At 46.8% G+C, this 22404-nt stretch overlaps 1 protein-coding gene across 1 annotated transcript in view; it reads right to left on the bottom strand.

The window, feature by feature from the left end:
• XRRA1 (X-ray radiation resistance associated 1) overlaps nucleotides 1-22404 on the bottom strand; it is a 56131-nt gene that overhangs the window by 12899 nt on the left and 20828 nt on the right. The window lies entirely within an intron of this gene.

The raw sequence follows: 22404 nt of genomic DNA, 5'->3' as shown, positions 1-22404 counted from the left end.
ATTACTGATCCTGAGTTACATCCTGTATTATACTCCAGAGCTGCACTCACTATTCTGCTGGTGCAGTCACTGTGTACATACATTACATTACTGATCCTGAGTTACCTCCTGTATTATACTCCAGAGCTGCACTCACTATTCTGCTGGTGCAGTCACTGTGTACATACATTACATTACTGATCCTGAGTTACATCCTGTATTTTACTCCAGAGCTGCACTCACTGTTCTGCTGGTGCAGTCACTGTGTACATACATTACATTACTGATCCTGAGTTACCTCCTGTATTATACTCCAGAGCTGCACTCACTATTCTGCTGGTGCAGTCACTGTGTACATACATTACATTACTGATCCTGAGTTACCTCATGTATTATACTCCAGAGCTGCACTCACTATTCTGCTGGTGCAGTCACTGTGTACATACATTACATTACTGATCCTGAGTTACCTCATGTATTATACTCCAGAGCTGCACTCACTATTCTGCTGGTGCAGTCACTGTGTACATACATTACATTACTGATCCTGTACTGATCCTGAGTTACATCCTGTATTATACCCCAGAGCTGCACTCACTATTCTGCTGGTGCAGTCACTGTGTACATACATTACATTACTGATCCTGAGTTACCTCCTGTATTATACTCCAGAGCTGCACTCACTATTCTGCTGGTGCAGTCACTGTGTACATACATTACATTACTGATCCTGTACTGATCCTGAGTTACATCCTGTATTATACTCCAGAGCTGAACTCACTATTCTGCTGGTGCAGTCACTGTGTACATACATTACATTACTGATCCTGAGTTACATCCTGTATTATACTTCAGAGCTGCACTCACTATTCTGCTGGTGCAGTCACTGTGTACATACATTACATTACTGATCCTGAGTTACATCCTGTATTATACTCCAGAGCTGCACTCACTATTCTGCTGGTGCAGTCACTGTGTACATACATTACTGATCCTGTACTGATCCTGAGTTACATCCTGTATTATACTCCAGAGCTGCACTCACTATTCTGCTGGTGCAGTCACTGTGTACATACATTACTGATCCTGTACTGATCCTGAGTTACATCCTGTATTATACTCCAGAGCTGCACTCACTATTCTGCTGGTGCAGTCACTGTGTACATACATTACATTACTGATCCTGAGTTACATCCTGTATTATACTCCAGAGCTGCACTCACTATTCTGCTGGTGCAGTCACTGTGTACATACATTACTGATCCTGTACTGATCCTGAGTTACATCCTGTATTATACTCCAGAGCTGCACTCACTATTCTGCGGGTGCAGTCACTGTGTACATACATTACATTACTGATCCTGAGTTACATCCTGTATTATACCCCAGAGCTGCACTCACTATTCTTCTGGTGCAGTCACTGTGTACATACAATACATTACTGATCCTGAGTTACATCCTGCATTATACTCCAGAGCTGCACTCACTATTCTGCTGGTGCAGTCACTGTGTACATACATTACATTACTGATCCTGAGTTACATCCTGTATTATACTCCAGAGCTGCACTCACTATTCTGCTGGTGCAGTCACTGTGTACATACATTACATTACTGATCCTGAGTTACATCCTGTATTATACTCCAGAGCTGCACTCACTATTCTGCTGGTGCAGTCACTGTGTACATACATTACATTACTGATCCTGAGTTACATCCTGTATTATACCCCAGAGCTGCACTCACTATTCTGCTGGTGCAGTCACTGTGTACATACATTACATTACTGATCCTGAGTTACATCCTGTATTATACTCCAGAGCTGCACTCACTATTCTGCTGGTGCAGTCACTGTGTACATACATTACATTACTGATCCTGAGTTACATCCTGTATTATACCCCAGAGCTGCACTCACTATTCTGCTGGTGCAGTCACTGTGTACATACATTACATTACTGATCCTGAGTTACATCCTGTATTATACTCCAGAGCTGCACTCACTATTCTGCTGGTGCAGTCACTGTGTACATACATTACATTACTGATCCTGAGTTACATCCTGTATTATACCCCAGAGCTGCACTCACTATTCTGCTGGTGCAGTCACTGTGTACATACATTACTGATCCTGAGTTGCATCCTGTATTATACTCCAGAGCTGCACTCACTATTCTGCTGGTGCAGTCACTGTGTACATACATTACATTACTGATCCTGAGTTACATCCTGTATTATACTCCAGAGCTGCACTCACTATTCTGCTGGTGCAGTCACTGTGTACATACATTACATTACTGATCCTGAGTTACCTCCTGTATTATACTCCAGAGCTGCACTCACTATTCTGCTGGTGCAGTCACTGTGTACATACATTACATTACTGATCCTGAGTTACATCCTGTATTATACTCCAGAGCTGCACTCACTATACTGCTGGTGGAGTCACTGTGTACATACATTACATTACTGATCCTGAGTTACATCCTGTATTATACTCCAGAGCTGCACTCACTATTCTGCTGGTGCAGTCACTGTGTACATACATTACATTACTGATCCTGAGTTACATCCTGTATTTTACTCCAGAGCTGCACTCACTGTTCTGCTGGTGCAGTTACTGTGTACATACATTACATTACTGATCCTGAGTTACCTCCTGTATTATACTCCAGAGCTGCACTCACTATTCTGCTGGTGCAGTCACTGTGTACATACATTACATTACTGATCCTGAGTTACCTCCTGTATTATACTCCAGAGCTGCACTCACTATTCTGCTGGTGCAGTCACTGTGTACATACATTACATTACTGATCCTGAGTTACATCCCGTATTATACTACAGAGCTGCACTCACTATTCTGCTGGTGGAGTCACTGTGTACATACATTACATTACTGATCCTGAGTTACATCCTGTATTATACTCCAGAGCTGCACTCACTATTCTGCTGGTGCAGTCACTGTGTACATACATTACATTACTGATCCTGAGTTACCTCCTGTATTATACTCCAGAGCTGCACTCACTATGTACATACATTACATTACTGATCCTGTACTGATCCTGAGTTACATCCTGTATTATACTCCAGAGCTGCACTCACTATTCTGCTGGTGCAGTCACTGTGTACATACATTACATTACTGATCCTGAGTTACATCCTGTATTTTACTCCAGAGCTGCACTCACTATTCTGCTGGTGCAGTCACTGTGTACATACATTACATTACTGATCCTGAGTTACATCCTGTATTTTACTCCAGAGCTGCACTCACTGTTCTGCTGGTGCAGTCACTGTGTACATACATTACATTACTGATCCTGAGTTACATCCTGTATTATACTCCAGAGCTGCACTCACTATTCTGCTGGTGCAGTCACTGTGTACATACATTACATTACTGATCCGGAGTTACATCCTGTATTATACTCCAGAGCTGCAGTCACTATTCTGCTGGTGCAGTCACTGTGTACATACATTACATTACTGATCCTGAGTTACATCCTGTATTATACTCCAGAGCTGCACTCACTATTCTGCTGGTGCAGTCACTGTGTACATACATTACATTACTGATCCTGAGTTACATCCTGTATTATACTCCAGAGCTGCACTCACTATTCTGCTGGTGCAGTCACTGTGTACATACATTACATTACTGATCCTGAGTTACATCCTGTATTATACTCCAGAGCTGCACTCACTATTCTGCTGGTGCAGTCACTGTGTACATACATTACATTACTGATCCTGAGTTACATCCTGTATTATACTCCAGAGCTGCACTCACTATTCTGCTGGTGCAGTCACTGTGTACATACATTACTGATCCTGTACTGATCCTGAGTTACATCCTGTATTATACTCCAGAGCTGCACTCACTATTCTGCGGGTGCAGTCACTGTGTACATACATTACATTACTGATCCTGAGTTACATCCTGTATTATACTCCAGAGCTGCACTCACTATTCTTCTGGTGCAGTCACTGTGTACATACAATACATTACTGATCCTGAGTTACATCCTGCATTATACTCCAGAGCTGCACTCACTATTCTGCTGGTGCAGTCACTGTGTACATACATTACATTACTGATCCTGAGTTACATCCTGTATTATACTCCAGAGCTGCACTCACTATTCTGCTGGTGCAGTCACTGTGTACATACATTACATTACTGATCCTGAGTTACATCCTGTATTATACTCCAGAGCTGCACTCACTATTCTGCTGGTGCAGTCACTGTGTACATACATTACATTACTGATCCTGAGTTACATCCTGTATTATACCCCAGAGCTGCACTCACTATTCTGCTGGTGCAGTCACTGTGTACATACATTACATTACTGATCCTGAGTTACATCCTGTATTATACTCCAGAGCTGCACTCACTATTCTGCTGGTGCAGTCACTGTGTACATACATTACATTACTGATCCTGAGTTACATCCTGTATTATACCCCAGAGCTGCACTCACTATTCTGCTGGTGCAGTCACTGTGTACATACATTACTGATCCTGAGTTACATCCTGTATTATACTCCAGAGCTGCACTCACTATTCTGCTGGTGCAGTCACTGTGTACATACATTACATTACTGATCCTGAGTTACATCCTGTATTATACTCCAGAGCTGCACTCACTATTCTGCTGGTGCAGTCACTGTGTACATACATTACATTACTGATCCTGAGTTACCTCCTGTATTATACTCCAGAGCTGCACTCACTATTCTGCTGGTGCAGTCACTGTGTACATACATTACATTACTGATCCTGTACTGATCCTGAGTTACATCCTGTATTATACTCCAGAGCTGCACTCACTATTCTGCTGGTGGAGTCACTGTGTACATACATTACATTACTGATCCTGAGTTACATCCTGTATTATACTCCAGAGCTGCACTCACTATTCTGCTGGTGCAGTCACTGTGTACATACATTATATTACTGCTCCTGAGTTACCTCCTGTATTATACTCCAGAGCTGCACTCACTATGTACATACATTACATTACTGATCCTGTACTGATCCTGAGTTACATCCTGTATTATACTCCAGAGCTGTACTCACTATTCTGCTGGTGCAGTCACTGTGTACATACATTACATTACTGATCCTGAGTTACATCCTGTATTTTACTCCAGAGCTGCACTCACTATTCTGCTGGTGCAGTCACTGTGTACATACATTACATTACTGATCCTGAGTTACATCCTGTATTTTACTCCAGAGCTGCACTCACTGTTCTGCTGGTGCAGTTACTGTGTACATACATTACAATACTGATCCTGAGTTACATCCCGTATTATACTCCAGAGCTGCACTCACTATTCTGCTGGTGCAGTCACTGTGTACATACATTACATTACTGATCCTGAGTTACATCCTGTATTATACTCCAGAGCTGCACTCACTATTCTGCTGGTGCAGTCACTGTGTACATACATTACATTACTGATCCTGAGTTACATCCTGTATTATACTCCAGAGCTGCACTCACTATTCTGCTGGTGCAGTCACTGTGTACATACATTACATTACTGATCCTGAGTTACATCCTGTATTATACTCCAGAGCTGCACTCACTATTCTGCTGGTGCAGTCACTGTGTACATACATTACTGATCCTGTACTGATCCTGAGTTACATCCTGTATTATACTCCAGAGCTGCACTCACTATTCTGCTGGTGCAGTCACTGTGTACATACATTACATTACTGATCCTGAGTTACATCCTGTATTATACTCCAGAGCTGCACTCACTATTCTGCTGGTGCAGTCACTGTGTACATACATTACATTACTGATCCTGAGTTACATCCTGTATTATACTCCAGAGCTGCACTCACTATTCTGCTGGTGCAGTCACTGTGTACATACATTACTGATCCTGTACTGATCCTGAGTTACATCCTGTATTATACTCCAGAGCTGCACTCACTATTCTGCGGGTGCAGTCACTGTGTACATACATTACATTACTGATCCTGAGTTACATCCTGTATTATACTCCAGAGCTGCACTCACTATTCTTCTGGTGCAGTCACTGTGTACATACAATACATTACTGATCCTGAGTTACATCCTGCATTATACTCCAGAGCTGCACTCACTATTCTGCTGGTGCAGTCACTGTGTACATACATTACATTACTGATCCTGAGTTACATCCTGTATTATACTCCAGAGCTGCACTCACTATTCTGCTGGTGCAGTCACTGTGTACATACATTACATTACTGATCCTGAGTTACATCCTGTATTATACTCCAGAGCTGCACTCACTATTCTGCTGGTGCAGTCACTGTGTACATACATTACATTACTGATCCTGAGTTACATCCTGTATTATACCCCAGAGCTGCACTCACTATTCTGCTGGTGCAGTCACTGTGTACATACATTACATTACTGATCCTGAGTTACATCCTGTATTATACTCCAGAGCTGCACTCACTATTCTGCTGGTGCAGTCACTGTGTACATACATTACATTACTGATCCTGAGTTACATCCTGTATTATACCCCAGAGCTGCACTCACTATTCTGCTGGTGCAGTCACTGTGTACATACATTACTGATCCTGAGTTACATCCTGTATTATACTCCAGAGCTGCACTCACTATTCTGCTGGTGCAGTCACTGTGTACATACATTACATTACTGATCCTGAGTTACATCCTGTATTATACTCCAGAGCTGCACTCACTATTCTGCTGGTGCAGTCACTGTGTACATACATTACATTACTGATCCTGAGTTACCTCCTGTATTATACTCCAGAGCTGCACTCACTATTCTGCTGGTGCAGTCACTGTGTACATACATTACATTACTGATCCTGTACTGATCCTGAGTTACATCCTGTATTATACTCCAGAGCTGCACTCACTATTCTGCTGGTGGAGTCACTGTGTACATACATTACATTACTGATCCTGAGTTACATCCTGTATTATACTCCAGAGCTGCACTCACTATTCTGCTGGTGCAGTCACTGTGTACATACATTATATTACTGCTCCTGAGTTACCTCCTGTATTATACTCCAGAGCTGCACTCACTATGTACATACATTACATTACTGATCCTGTACTGATCCTGAGTTACATCCTGTATTATACTCCAGAGCTGTACTCACTATTCTGCTGGTGCAGTCACTGTGTACATACATTACATTACTGATCCTGAGTTACATCCTGTATTTTACTCCAGAGCTGCACTCACTATTCTGCTGGTGCAGTCACTGTGTACATACATTACATTACTGATCCTGAGTTACATCCTGTATTTTACTCCAGAGCTGCACTCACTGTTCTGCTGGTGCAGTTACTGTGTACATACATTACATTACTGATCCTGAGTTACCTCCTGTATTATACTCCAGAGCTGCACTCACTATTCTGCTGGTGCAGTCACTGTGTACATACATTACATTACTGATCCTGAGTTACCTCCTGTATTATACTCCAGAGCTGCACTCACTATTCTGCTGGTGCAGTCACTGTGTACATACATTACATTACTGATCCTGAGTTACATCCCGTATTATACTCCAGAGCTGCACTCACTATTCTGCTGGTGGAGTCACTGTGTACATACATTACATTACTGATCCTGAGTTACATCCTGTATTATACTCCAGAGCTGCACTCACTATTCTGCTGGTGCAGTCACTGTGTACATACATTACATTACTGATCCTGAGTTACCTCCTGTATTATACTCCAGAGCTGCACTCACTATGTACATACATTACATTACTGATCCTGTACTGATCCTGAGTTACATCCTGTATTATACTCCAGAGCTGCACTCACTATTCTGCTGGTGCAGTCACTGTGTACATACATTACATTACTGATCCTGAGTTACATCCTGTATTATACTCCAGAGCTGCACTCACTATTCTGCTGGTGCAGTCACTGTGTACATACATTACATTACTGATCCTGAGTTACATCCTGTATTATACTCCAGAGCTGCACTCACTATTCTGCTGGTGCAGTCACTGTGTACATACATTACATTACTGATCCTGAGTTACATCCTGTATTATACTCCAGAGCTGCACTCACTATTCTGCTGGTGCAGTCACTGTGTACATACATTACATTACTGATCCTGAGTTACCTCCTGTATTATACTCCAGAGCTGCACTCACTATGTACATACATTACATTACTGATCCTGTACTGATCCTGAGTTACATCCTGTATTATACTCCAGAGCTGCACTCACTATTCTGCTGGTGCAGTCACTGTGTACATACATTACATTACTGATCCTGAGTTACATCCTGTATTTTACTCCAGAGCTGCACTCACTGTTCTGCTGGTGCAGTCACTGTGTACATACATTACATTACTGATCCTGAGTTACATCCTGTATTATACTCCAGAGCTGCACTCACTATTCTGCTGGTGCAGTCACTGTGTACATACATTACATTACTGATCCGGAGTTACATCCTGTATTATACTCCAGAGCTGCACTCACTATTCTGCTGGTGCAGTCACTGTGTACATACATTACATTACTGATCCTGAGTTACATCCTGTATTATACTCCAGAGCTGCACTCACTATTCTGCTGGTGCAGTCACTGTGTACATACATTACATTACTGATCCTGTACTGATCCTGAGTTACATCCTGTATTATACTCCAGAGCTGCACTCACTATTCTGCTGGTGCAGTCACTGTGTACATACATTACATTACTGATCCTGAGTTACATCCTGTATTATACTCCAGAGCTGCACTCACTATTCTGCTGGTGCAGTCACTGTGTACATACATTACTGATCCTGTACTGATCCTGAGTTACATCCTGTATTATACTCCAGAGCTGCACTCACTATTCTGCGGGTGCAGTCACTGTGTACATACATTACATTACTGATCCTGAGTTACATCCTGTATTATACCCCAGAGCTGCACTCACTATTCTTCTGGTGCAGTCACTGTGTACATACAATACATTACTGATCCTGAGTTACATCCTGCATTATACTCCAGAGCTGCACTCACTATTCTGCTGGTGCAGTCACTGTGTACATACATTACATTACTGATCCTGAGTTACATCCTGTATTATACTCCAGAGCTGCACTCACTATTCTGCTGGTGCAGTCACTGTGTACATACATTACATTACTGATCCTGAGTTACATCCTGTATTATACTCCAGAGCTGCACTCACTATTCTGCTGGTGCAGTCACTGTGTACATACATTACATTACTGATCCTGAGTTACATCCTGTATTATACCCCAGAGCTGCACTCACTATTCTGCTGGTGCAGTCACTGTGTACATACATTACATTACTGATCCTGAGTTACATCCTGTATTATACTCCAGAGCTGCACTCACTATTCTGCTGGTGCAGTCACTGTGTACATACATTACATTACTGATCCTGAGTTACATCCGGCATTATACCCCAGAGCTGCACTCACTATTCTGCTGGTGCAGTCACTGTGTACATACATTACATTACTGATCCTGAGTTACATCCTGTATTATACTCCAGAGCTGCACTCACTATTCTGCTGGTGCAGTCACTGTGTACATACATTACATTACTGATCCTGAGTTACATCCTGTATTATACCCCAGAGCTGCACTCACTATTCTGCTGGTGTAGTCACTGTGTACATACATTACTGATCCTGAGTTACATCCTGTATTATACTCCAGAGCTGCACTCACTATTCTGCTGGTGCAGTCACTGTGTACATACATTACATTACTGATCCTGAGTTACATCCTGTATTATACTCCAGAGCTGCACTCACTATTCTGCTGGTGCAGTCACTGTGTACATACATTACATTACTGATCCTGAGTTACCTCCTGTATTATACTCCAGAGCTGCACTCACTATTCTGCTGGTGCAGTCACTGTGTACATACATTACATTACTGATCCTGTACTGATCCTGAGTTACATCCTGTATTATACTCCAGAGCTGCACTCACTATTCTGCTGGTGGAGTCACTGTGTACATACATTACATTACTGATCCTGAGTTACATCCTGTATTATACTCCAGAGCTGCACTCACTATTCTGCTGGTGCAGTCACTGTGTACATACATTATATTACTGATCCTGAGTTACCTCCTGTATTATACTCCAGAGCTGCACTCACTATGTACATACATTACATTACTGATCCTGTACTGATCCTGAGTTACATCCTGTATTATACTCGAGAGCTGTACTCACTATTCTGCTGGTGCAGTCACTGTGTACATACATTACATTACTGATCCTGAGTTACCTCCTGTATTATACTCCAGAGCTGCACTCACTATTCTGCTGGTGCAGTCACTGTGTACATACATTACATTACTGATCCTGAGTTACCTCCTGTATTATACTCCAGAGCTGCACTCACTATTCTGCTGGTGCAGTCACTGTGTACATACATTACATTACTGATCCTGAGTTACCTCCTGTATTATACTCCAGAGCTGCACTCACTATTCTGCTGGTGCAGTCACTGTGTACATACATTACATTACTGATCCTGTACTGATCCTGAGTTACATCCTGTATTATACTCCAGAGCTGCACTCACTATTCTGCTGGTGCAGTCACTGTGTACGTACATTACATTACTGATCCTGAGTTACATCCTGTATTATACTCCAGAGCTGCACTCACTATTCTGCTGGTGCAGTCACTGTGTACATACATTACATTACTGACCCTGAGTTACATCCTGTATTATACTCCAGAGCTGCACTCACTATTCTGCTGGTGCAGTCACTGTGTACATACATTACATTACTGATCCTGAGTTACATCCTGTATTATACTCCAGAGCTGCACTCACTAGTTTGCTGGTGCAGTCACTGTGTACATATATTACTGATCCTGTACTGATCCTGAGTTACATCCTGTATTATACTCCAGAGCTGCACTCACTATTCTGCTGGTGCAGTCACTGTGTACATACATTACATTACTGATACTGAGTTACATCCTGTATTATACCCCAGAGCTGCACTCCCTATTCTTCTGGTGCAGTCACTGTGTACTGTGGTAGAGCAGCTCTCTCGGCTGTACATGGAGGTAGACACAGAACACTGCCTCTTTAAGTTTTGGGATGGTTTATTAAAAACGTCATAAACCAATACTGAGTCCATAAAGCAAACACAGCCCATTCAGCATAACAGCAAAGCAAAATAAAAAGATACAGCACAGTCCGTATATAGGCCGGGGTCCGGCCACTCAGGGTTAACCATACACGGTTCAGCATAACACATGCAAGCTCCTCTCTGGAGCAAGTCTCTCCAGATTCTGAACAACACCTGAGTCACAAAGCTGGCTATTTACAGCCCAGACCACACCCTGGGGTGGAGATATAGTGAATGGCCTCCCGCCCGCACTACAGCCATTCACAACAAAACATGCCCTTTTAAATCTGGCTAATTACCCCTTTCTGCACCTACCATGCAGGAGAAGACTTCCACGTTTCACATCACTGAAGCTAATAGCCTCAGTGAACCATATCTCCCCTCCAGTATTCTGCCAGTGACTTTGTTACATATCCCCCCCTCTGCCCAAAGACGGGGGTTTGGCACCTTCACTAGCTAAACATGGAAGTCTGGAAAGGGCATCTGCGTTATCATGTAGCTTCCCGGGCCTGTGCTCCACCAAAAAACTAAAGTCCTGGAGCGCTAGAAACCACCTAGTCACCCAGGCATTCTTCCCCATCCTTTCCCTCATCCATCTCAGGGGTGCATCGTCTGACACTAACCTGAACTTCCTGCCTAAAAAGGTAATACCTCAGGGTGTCAACTGCCCACTAGATGGCCAAGCACTCTGTTTCCACAACAGCATAGTTTTTTTTCAAAGGCAGAGAGTTTTCTTCTAAGTTATAGAATGGGATGTTCCTCCCCGGTTACTTCTTGAGACAAAGGGCTCCTACCCCGACCTCCGAGGCATCCGTCTGGACTGTGAACTCCTTATTGAAGTCAGGTGCAATCAAAACCGGCTGCTTACACAGAGCGAGCTTCAATTCCTGGAACGCCATCTCCGACTCGGAAGACGATTTGGCTATTGCGTCCCTCTAAGCAGATCGGTCAGGGGTTCGGCTATGATGGAGAAATTCAGGATAAATCGCCGATAGTATCCCACAAGTCCTAGAAATGCTCAAACCTGTTTTTTTGGAGGCCAGTTGGGGACAATTTTGGATTGCTTCCACCTTCTTCAATTACAGCTTTATTTCACCCCTTCTGATGATGTAGCCCAAGTACTTTGCCTCTTCTTTTCCCATAGCGCACTTTTTCGGGTTAATGGTAAAGCCGGCCTTCCTCAGCGCATCCAGTACAGCCTGGACCTTCTGTAGGTGACTTTTCCAATCTGGTCTGAAGATCACGATGTCGTCTAGGTAAGCGGCGGCGTACTTCCTGTGCGAGACTAGGATCCAGTCCATGGCCCTCTGGAAGGTAGCTGGGGCTCCCTACAGACCGAACGGCATTCTGGTGTACTGAAAACATCCGTCAGGTGTAGAGAAGGCAGTCTTCTCCTTGGCACCTGGTGACAAGAGAATTTGCCAGTACCCCTTTGTTAGGTCCAGGGTAGTGATGTACCTGGCATGCCCCAGCCTTTTAATACGTTCATTTACCCGGGGCACCGGATATGCGTCGAACTTAGACACTTCGTTTAGTTTTCTGCAGTCGTTACAGAAGCGCCATTCTCCGTCCAGCTGCAGCACAAGAACAATGGGGTTGGCCAGCCACTCTTTGATTCCTCGATGACGCTCAGGCTCAACATTCTCCACACCTCCTTGGAGATCACCTGACGGCGGGCTTCGGGGATTCGATATGGCCTCTGGTTCACTCGTACATGCCACTCCATCAAGATCTCATGTTCCACAACCTGTGTACATCCTGGCAACTCCGAAAACAGATCTCGGTTTCGCTGATTCAGTTCTCAGCACTGTTGCTTTTGGGTCGGTGACAGTGTCTCTGCCACTGTGACATCCTCGACCCTGGCTTCATGACTAGCCCCCAGACAGGTAGCTTCCACCGGTTCCCTGTCTCGTCACGGTTTAAGCAGGTTGATGTGGTATATTTGGTACATCTTCCTTCTTCCTGGCTGGTGGACTTTATAGTTGACGTCACTCAACTGCTCGACCACCTCATACGACCTTGCCACTTGGCCAGAAATTTACTTTTGACCGTCGGTACTAAGACCAATATCCGGTCTCCAGGGCTGAATTGTCTCAGGTTTGCAGCCCAATTGTAGACCCTTGCCTGGGCTTCTTGTGCTTGGAGAAGGCTCTCCTTCACAATGCATCTGGGTCACAAGGTCGATGATGCTCCGGTGGGGTGTAACCTCTGCTTCCTAGGTCTCCTTCACTATATCCAAAAGTCCACGAGGGTGCCGTCCGTATAGCAGCTCAAACTGTGAGAATCCCGTAGAGCTCTGGGGAACTTCCCTGATGGAGAACAGCAGGTATGGCAATAGGCAATCCCAGTCTCGCCCATCCTTCTCCACGACCTTCTTCAGCATAAACTTCAAGGTATTTTTGAATCTCTCAACCAAGTCGTCTGTCTGCGGATGGTATATCGATGTCCGGAGTTGTGTAATCTGGAAAGCCTTACACAACTCCCTCATTACCTTGGACATAAAAGGAGTTACCTGGTCAGTCAGGATCTCCTTTGGCAGGCCCATCCAGGAGAAGATATGGACTAGCTCTCTGGCTATACTCCTGGTGGAGGAGTTTCTCAGTGGTACCGCCTCTGGATGCCGAGTTGCATAGTCAAGCACTACCATGATGTATTGGTGCCCTCTGGCAGACTTAACCAAGGAGCCAACAAGGTCCATGGCAACAGGTTAAATGGGACCTCTATAATAGGCAATGGCACTAGAGGGCTTCGGAAGTGGGACACTGGAGCAGAAAGCTGACAGGTGAGGCAGGACCAGCAGTAATTAACAATCTCTCTGTGACATCCAGGCCAGTAGAACCTCTGCAGGACCCGCTCCCGAGTCTCGTCTACTCCCAGATGTCCACCCAAGACATGAGAATGGGCCAGGTCTAATACCTGGGGACTCTTTAGGACGCCGCGCACGGCCCCTTTAAGAGGGAGGGAGCGCGCGCCCTAAGCACAGTGCCCGGGAAGCTGTGTGCAGTGTGCAAGAGAACAGGAAGACGCCGGACTGGGACCGCGGCGGTGAAGGGAACGGCGTCTCTGCCCGGCAGGAGGCAGAGACGTCGATGCTACAGTACCCCCCCCCTTTACGCCCCCCCTTCTTTAAGCCCGGGAGAAATTTTTCTAGAAGATGAGGGGCATGAATGTTCTCCTTGGGCTCCCAAGACCTCTCCCTCAGGGCCAAACCCCTTCCAATCCACAAGAAAGAAAGTCTTTCCTCTTACCCTCTTGGTGGCCAAAATGTTTTCTACCTCAAAGACGTCCTCAGCAGAGACTGGAGCAGGGGTGGTACCTGGATCGTCAGAGAAAGAATTAAGGACAACCGGTTTGAGGAGAGACACGTGAAAGGAGTTGGGAATCCGTAAGGAGGCCGAGAGTTTTAGCTTGTAAGCCACCGGATTCTTTTGGTCCAGAACCTCAAATGGACCGATGAACCGCGGACCCAACTTGTAAGATGGTATCTTAAGATGAACATATTTGGAAGAATGCCAGACCTTGTCTCCCGTATGGAATAGAGGCGGATCCAGACGTCTCTTATCAGCATGCTTCTTCATCCGCTCCGAGGATTGAAGAAGCGCAGATCTAGTGTCTTCCCAAATTGCAGAAAATTCGCTGACGAGAGACTCCGCAGCAGGATTGTCCACTGAAGAGGAGACGGGAAACGGAATCCGGGGGTGACGACCGTTGACAACAAAAAACTGAGTTTTAGCAGAAGACTCGGCCCAGGGCAGGAGCTCAACCCAATCGCTATGGTGAGCGTTGACAAAGTGTTGAAGAAAACTGGTAAGGATCTGGTTGATACGTTCCACTTGACCATTGGACTGAGGATGATAAGCAGAAGAGAAATCCAAGGAGACATCCAGCAGCTTGCACGTGGCTCTGCAGAAGCGCAAAGTGAATTGTACTCCGCGATCCGAGACAATGTGGAGGGGTAGGCCGTGAAGAAGGAAGATGTGATGGATGAAGTCCTTAGCCAGCACCGGTGCAGACGGAAGGCCGGGCAGGAGAATGAAGTGGGCCATCTTAGAAAAGCGGTCAGCGACCACCCAAATGACAGTGCAACCGGCAGAAACAGGGAGATCCGTGATGAAGTCCATTGCAATATGTTGCCACGAAGCGGAAGGCACGGAAAGAGGAAGAAGACGGCCGGCTGGAAGGTGCCTAGGTATCTTGTTACGGGCACAAGAGGAACAAGCCGCGACAAATTCCGCAACATCCTTGCGCAGGGTGGGCCACCAATAATGTCGGGCAATGAGCAGAAATGTCTTCCTCTGGCTGGCGTGACCAGCAAGTTTGGACGAATGGCCCCAAAGTAAAACCTTCTTCCGATCCTGAACCGCTACAAAGGTCTTACCGGGAGGTAGATGAGAGAGGTCAAATGGAGAAACAGTTATTATTTTGGAGGGGTCAATGATATGTAGAGGCTCCTCCTCCTAGTCGGTAGACAAAAATGAACGTGATATTGCGTCGGCTTTAATGTTCTTGTCTGCCGGGCGGTAGTGAAGAGTAAAGCAGAATCGAGCGAAGAATAGTGACCATCTGGCCTGACACGGGTTTAGTCTTTGGGTATTCTGCAAATAAGCAAGGTTTTTATGGTCAGTGTAGATGACCACCAGGTGCAGAGCCCCCTCCAGCAAGTAGTGGCACTCCTTCAGCGCTAATTTGATGGCCAGCAGCTCTCGATCTCCTATGGAGTAGTTGCGCTCGGACGAAGAGAAGAGCTTGGAGAAGAAGCCGCAGGTTACCATTCTCCCGGACGAGGATTTCTGGGTGAGCACCGCTCCGGCTCCGGAGGAGGAGGCATCAACCTCCAGGAAGAACTGCTTGTTGCAACCTGGACGGTGTAGCACTGGAGCGGAGGAGAAGGCTTGTTTTAGGGAGACGAAGGCTTTCTCCGCCTCGGAAGACAACACCTTCTCGGGATCCATCCGCAGACCGGTCTCAGAAATGATGTAACCAAGAAATGGCAAGGAGGTCTGCTCAAAGATGCATTTCTCGTATTTAGCATACAGGCGATTCTTCCGGAGCCTCAGCAGAACCTGACGAACGTCCCTCCGGTGTGAAGGCAGATCCGGGTAGAACACCAAGATGTTGTCCAGGTACACCACCACGCAGGAATATAGGAGATCTCGGAAGATGTTGTTAACTAGCTCCTGGAAGACGGCTAGAGCATTACAGAGACCGAAGGGCATCACGCGGTATTCGTAGTGACCGTCCCGGGTGTATAATGCTGTCTTCCACTCATCTCCCTGGCGAATCCGGACCAGATTGTTCGCCCCCCCGAAGATCGAGCTTGGTGAAGATCTTCGCGCCTTTTAGGCGGTCAAACAGCTCAGAGATGAGAGGCAGGGGTACTTATTTTTTATGGTAATCTGGTTTAGACCCCTATAGTCAATACAAGGACGAAGCGAGCCGTGTTTCTTCTTGACGAAGAAGAATCCTCCTCCAGCCGGAGAGGTGGATTTCCGGATAAATCCCCTAACAAGATTCTCCTCAATGTACTCAGACATAGCACGGGTCTCAGCCAACGACAAGGGTTAGATTCGCCACCGAGGAGGTGAAGCACCAGGTATTATGTTGATGGGGCAATCATACGGCCTATGAGGTGGTAGTGTCTCAGCCTCCTTTTTTGTCAAAGACGTACACATAGGACCAGTAGGGTGCCGGCAGGCCAGGTAGGTTAGCCGGCGTAGACGGGGGTCGAGCAAGACTAACCGGACAGGATTCATAGCATTCCTGACCAGCAAGATGGTTTCCGGAAGAAGCTTCCCATCCACTGAGGAAACCGCCAAAGGTTCAGCCAGACATATGGTAGGAATCTGATAACGCTCCACAACGGCCTGTTGAATGAGATTCCCTGCGGCTCCGGAATCCAGAAAGGCAGTCTCGAAGAAGCGGGTCCCACCACTGGTAACGGAAATGGACAGAGTCAAGGACGGAGAGGAAGAACTCTTGCCTAGGATGACCTCTCCGAGCAGTCCTAGACATCGGAGTTTCCCGGTCTCTCTGGGCAGGAACGGATCAGATGCTCTATACTGCCACAGTAGAAGCAACTCCCCTCGGTGCGGTGTGTCTCCTGGCGAGACTTGACCATCTTGGCTTGGTCAATTTGCATTGGTTCAGGAGAAGACACCCGGGGGATTGCTGGTTGCAAAACAGGCCTTTGGAAGTTTGGAGCAAGATGCGGAGGTCTTCTCTCCCGGGTCGTCTCCTTAGCACGTTCCAGAAAGCGGATGTCGATCCAGGTAGCTGAAGACACCAGGTCGTCCAGGGTGGGAGGTATGTCTCGTCTGGCTAGCTTATCCTTGATCCGTCCAGAAAGGTCCTCCCAAAAGGTGGACACCAGTGCCTCATTATTCCAGGCCAGTTCAGATGCAAGGGTGCGGAAACGCACGGCATACCGTCCCACAGAAAGACTCCCTTGACGGAGTCGGAGAAGTGAGGAGGCAGTGGGAGATCTTCGTCCAGGTTCATCGAACACCTTCAGGAAAGCCGAAAGGAAGGCCTGGAGATCGGACACCAGAGGATCCCCTCTCTCCCACAAGGGGGTTAAGCCACACCAACGCCTCTACGGTGAGGTGAGACATGATGAATGCCACCTTGACCCGGTCGGAGATGAACTGGTGTGCCAGAAGTTCAAAGTGCAGCGTGCACTGATTTATGAAGCCCCGACATAGGACGGAGTCACCATCGAAACGTGGAGGCGCAGAAAGCCGGGGTCAAAAGCCGGGTGCCACAGCGCCACAGGGTTGAGGTGCTGCCGGAGTGGGTGTCGCTCGATTAGAGACGGACACCGTCGGAGTAGACAGCGTGTTCAGGCGGGAGTTGACTCTCCGCAGATAGGACAGGATAGTCTCCTGTTGGGATCTCTGACGAGAGACCTCCTGATACAAGTCAGAGAGCGAAGGAGCCTGGGAGCCACCGGATTCCATGGCCTGTGCAAACTGTTATGGATCCGGGTGGTGGAACCTCTGTGCTTTGATGTAAGGAGGGACCAGATGGGCGTAACTAAGTGCCTACTCGGACCGACCCAGGTCACACGACTCCGTGAACCAAGGAGGGACCGGGCAGGTGAACCAGGTGCCACTCTGGGACCGACCTTGTGTGAGAGAAGGTGACTCCCACGGGTCAGATGAGAGGAACTGACCGGTACAGCGGATGAGCACGGCCGGTAGGCTGGCGGGTGATCCGGGTAGACAAGCAGGCGGGTACGACGGATAGCCAGACAGGTACTCAGGGTAAACGAGCAGGCGGGTACAACAGGTAACTGGCAGGTGCTCCGGGTTGACAGGCTGGCGGACACAGCAGGTAACTGGCATGTGCTCCGGGTAGGCAGGCTGGCGGACACAGCAGGTAACTGGCAGGTGCTCCGGGTAGGCAGGCTGGCGGACACAGCAGGTAACTGGCAGGTGCTCCGGGTAGGCAGGCTGGCGGGCACGGCAGAAAGGCAGACTGGCGGGCAGGACTGTTAGACAGACTGGCGGGCAGGACTGTTAGACAGACTGGCGGGCAGGACTGTTAGAAAGACTGGCGGGCAGGACTGTTAGAAAGACTGGCGGGCAGGACTGTTAGACAGACTGGCGGACAGGACTGTTAGACAGACTAGCGGGGAAGGAACCTGAGGGCTGAGGAGAGTGTTAGCACACAAACAACAACCTTGCACAGGCACCTCCATTTTGGAGGAGGTGCTTAATATAGGGGAAGTCCTCCAGCCATTGTCCGGGGACTCTTTAGGACGACGCGCGCGGCCCCTTTAAGAGGGAGGGAGCGTGCGCGCCTTAAGCACAATGCGCGCTTTAGCAGCAGGACAACAGGAAGACGCCGGACTGGGACCGTGGCGGTGAGGGGAATGGAGTCTCTGCCCAACAGGAGGCAGAGACTCTGATGCTACAATATCTCCCCCACCCCTTTGGACCTTGGACACCCCACCCCATTTTTGGGCCTCTGTTCCCTGGTGAGTCCCCCAGGGAACCCTCGGCCCCCTGATACCCCTCGACCAGACCCACCAGTTCATCAGCGTTCCGGGGATCACCCTGGGCAACACAACTCTGTATTGGCCTTGGCAGGGAATGCACGAACAGGTCCATAACCACTTTCTCTACCATCTGCACAGAGGTAGAGGACTCAAGCTGAAACCATTTTTGGACCAGGTGTAGTAAGTCAAACATTTCGGAGCGAGGGGATTTGTCCCAGTAATACGCCCAGCGGTGGACCCACTGTGCCCTGACAGTCATCGTCACCCCCAAGCGCGCCAGAATTTCAGTTTTTAATTTTCCATATTCCTTGGCGTCCTGCAAGGTCAAGTCATAGTAAGCCTTCTGGGGCTCCCCCGTCAGGTATGGCGCCAGCACCTTTGCCCACTGCTCTGGAGGAAGCTTCTCTCTCAGCGACCCCCTCAAATACCGTCAGAAAGGCTTCTACGTCGTCACCCGAGGTCATTTTCTGCAGATCTCCCCTTACCGCCTTCCGGATGGAAAAGTCGTCCACTGACCTTAGCGTTGGAGGTGTCGCCTTGCCACAAATCGCCTCAGTGAGCAAATCGATGTGTTACTGCTGTTGTCGGCGATGGTCTGCTGGAGCCGCTGCATAAGCAGCTTAGTGGTCTCCTGTTGCTTCGTCTGCTATTGCTGCTGCTGCACCCGGTGCTGCTGTAGCTGATGCAGGTGCTGTGTTTGCACCAGATGCTTAATTAGTTCCTCCATTTTGTCCGGGTTAACTGGCTGGCTTATGGCAGACTTCACCTAGGACATGCAGCACCTCTTGTAACAGTCACACGTGTTCGCTGGGAATGCTGCCCGCAATTCTAACACCACCTGTGGTAGAACGCCTTGCTCGGGTGTACACGGAGGTAGACACAGGACACTGTTACTTTAAGTTTCGGGATGGTTTATTAAAAACGTCATACGCCAACACGGAGTCCATAAAGTAAATACAGCCCATTCGGCATAGCGGCAAAGCAAAATAAAAAGATACAGCACAGTCCGTATATCGGCCGGGGTCCGGCCACTCAGGGTTAGCCACACACGGTTCAGCACAACACATGCAAGCCTCTCCAGATACTGAACAACACCTGAGTCACAAGGATGGATATTTACAGCCCAGACCAAACCCTGCGGTGGAGATATGGTGAATGGCCTCCTGCCCACACAATGGCCATTCACAATAAAATATGTCCTTTTAAATATGGCCGATTAACCCTCTCTGCACCTACCATGCAGGAGCAGACTTCCACGTTTCACATCAATGAAGCTAATAGCCTCAGTGAAACATATCTCTCCTCCAGTATTCTGCCAGGTACTTTGTCGCATATCCCCCCCTCTGCCCAAAGACGGGGGTTTGGCACCTGCGATGCTAAACATGGAAGTGTGGACGGAGGCATCTGCGTTATCATGTAGCTTCCCGGGCCTGTGCTCCACCGAAAAACATTACTGATCCTGTACGGATCCTGAGTTGCATCCTGTATTATACTCCAGAGCTGCACTCACTATTCTGCTGGTGCAGTCACTGTGTACATACATTACATTACTGATCCTGAGTTACATCCTGTATTATACTCCAGAGCTGCACTCACTATTCTGCTGGTGCAGTCACTGTGTACATACATCACATTACTGATCCTGAGTTACCTCCTGTATTATACTCCAGAGCTGCACTCACTATTCTGCTGGTGCAGTCACTGTGTACATACATTACATTACTGATCCTGAGTTACATCCTGTATTATACTCCAGAGCTGCACTCACTATTCTGCTGGTGCAGTCACTGTGTACATACATTACATTACTGATCCTGAGTTACATCCTGTATTATACTCCAGAGCTGCACTCACTATTCTGCTGGTGCAGTCACTGTGTACATACATCACATTACTGATCCTGAGTTACCTCCTGTATTATACTCCAGAGCTGCACTCACTATTCTGCTGGTGCAGTCACTGTGTACATACATCACATTACTGATCCTGAGTTACATCCTGTATTATACTCCAGAGCTGCACTCACTATTCTGCTGGTGCAGTCACTGTGTACATACATTACATTACTGATCCTGAGTTACATCCTGTATTATACTCCAGAGCTGCGCTCACTATTCTGCTGGTGCAGTCACTGTGTACATACATTACATTACTGATCCTGAGTTATATCCTGTATTATACCCCAGAGCTGCACTCACTATTCTGCTGGTGCAGTCACTGTGTACATACATTACATTACTGATCCTGAGTTACATCCTGTATTATACTCCAGAGCTGCACTCACTATTCTGCTGGTGCAGTCACTGTGTACATACATTACATTACTGATCCTGAGTTACATCTTGTATTATACTCCAGAGCTGCACTCACTATTCTGCTGGTGCAGTCACTGTGCACATACATTACATTATTGATCCTGTACTGATCCTGAGTTACCTCCTGTATTATACTCCAGAGCTGCACTCACTATTCTGCTGGTGCAGTCACTATGTACATACAGTTATATGAAAAAGTTTGGGCACCCCTATTAATCTTAAGCTTAATGTTTTCTTATAATTGGTGTTTTTGCAGCAGCTCTTTCAGTTTGATATATGTAATAACTGTTGGACACAGTAATGTTTCTGCCTTGAAATGAGGTTTATTGTACTAACAGAAAATGTGCAATCTGCATTCAAACAAAATTTGACAGGTGCATAAGTATGGGCACCTCACCAGAAGAGTGACATTAATATTTAGTAGATCCTCCTTTTGCAAAAATAACAGCCTCTAGTCGCTTCCTGTAGCTTTTAATGAGTTCCTGGATCCTGGATGAAGGTATTTTTGACCATTCCTCTTTACAAAACAATTCCAGTTCAGTTAAGTTTGATGGTCGCCGAGCATGGACAGCCCTCTTCAAATGATCCCACAGATGTTCAATGATATTCAGGTCTGGGGACTGAGATGGCCATTCCAGAACATTGTAATTGTTCCTCTGCATGAATGCCTGAGTAGATTTGGAGCGGTGTTTTGGATCATTGTCTTGCTGAAAGATCCATCCCCTGCGTAACTTCAACTTTATCACTGATTCTTGAACATTATTGTCAAGAATCTGCTGATACTGAGTCCCTCAACTTTAACAAGATTCCCGGTGCCGGCATTGGCCACACAGCCCCAAAGCATGATGGAACCTCCACCAAATTTTACTGTGGGTAGCAAGTGGTTTTCTTGGAATGCTGTGTTTTTTTGCCGCCATGCATAACGCCTTTTTGTATGACCA

Source organism: Phyllobates terribilis, unplaced genomic scaffold, assembly GCF_046119375.1.
Source record: "Phyllobates terribilis strain yellow unplaced genomic scaffold, ASM4611937v1 Scaffold_2__4_contigs__length_985480577, whole genome shotgun sequence".
NCBI classification, from domain to species: Eukaryota; Metazoa; Chordata; class Amphibia; order Anura; family Dendrobatidae; genus Phyllobates; species Phyllobates terribilis.
Note: the sequence above shows the minus strand (reverse complement) of the source record. Positions and strands in the feature narration are given on the sequence as shown.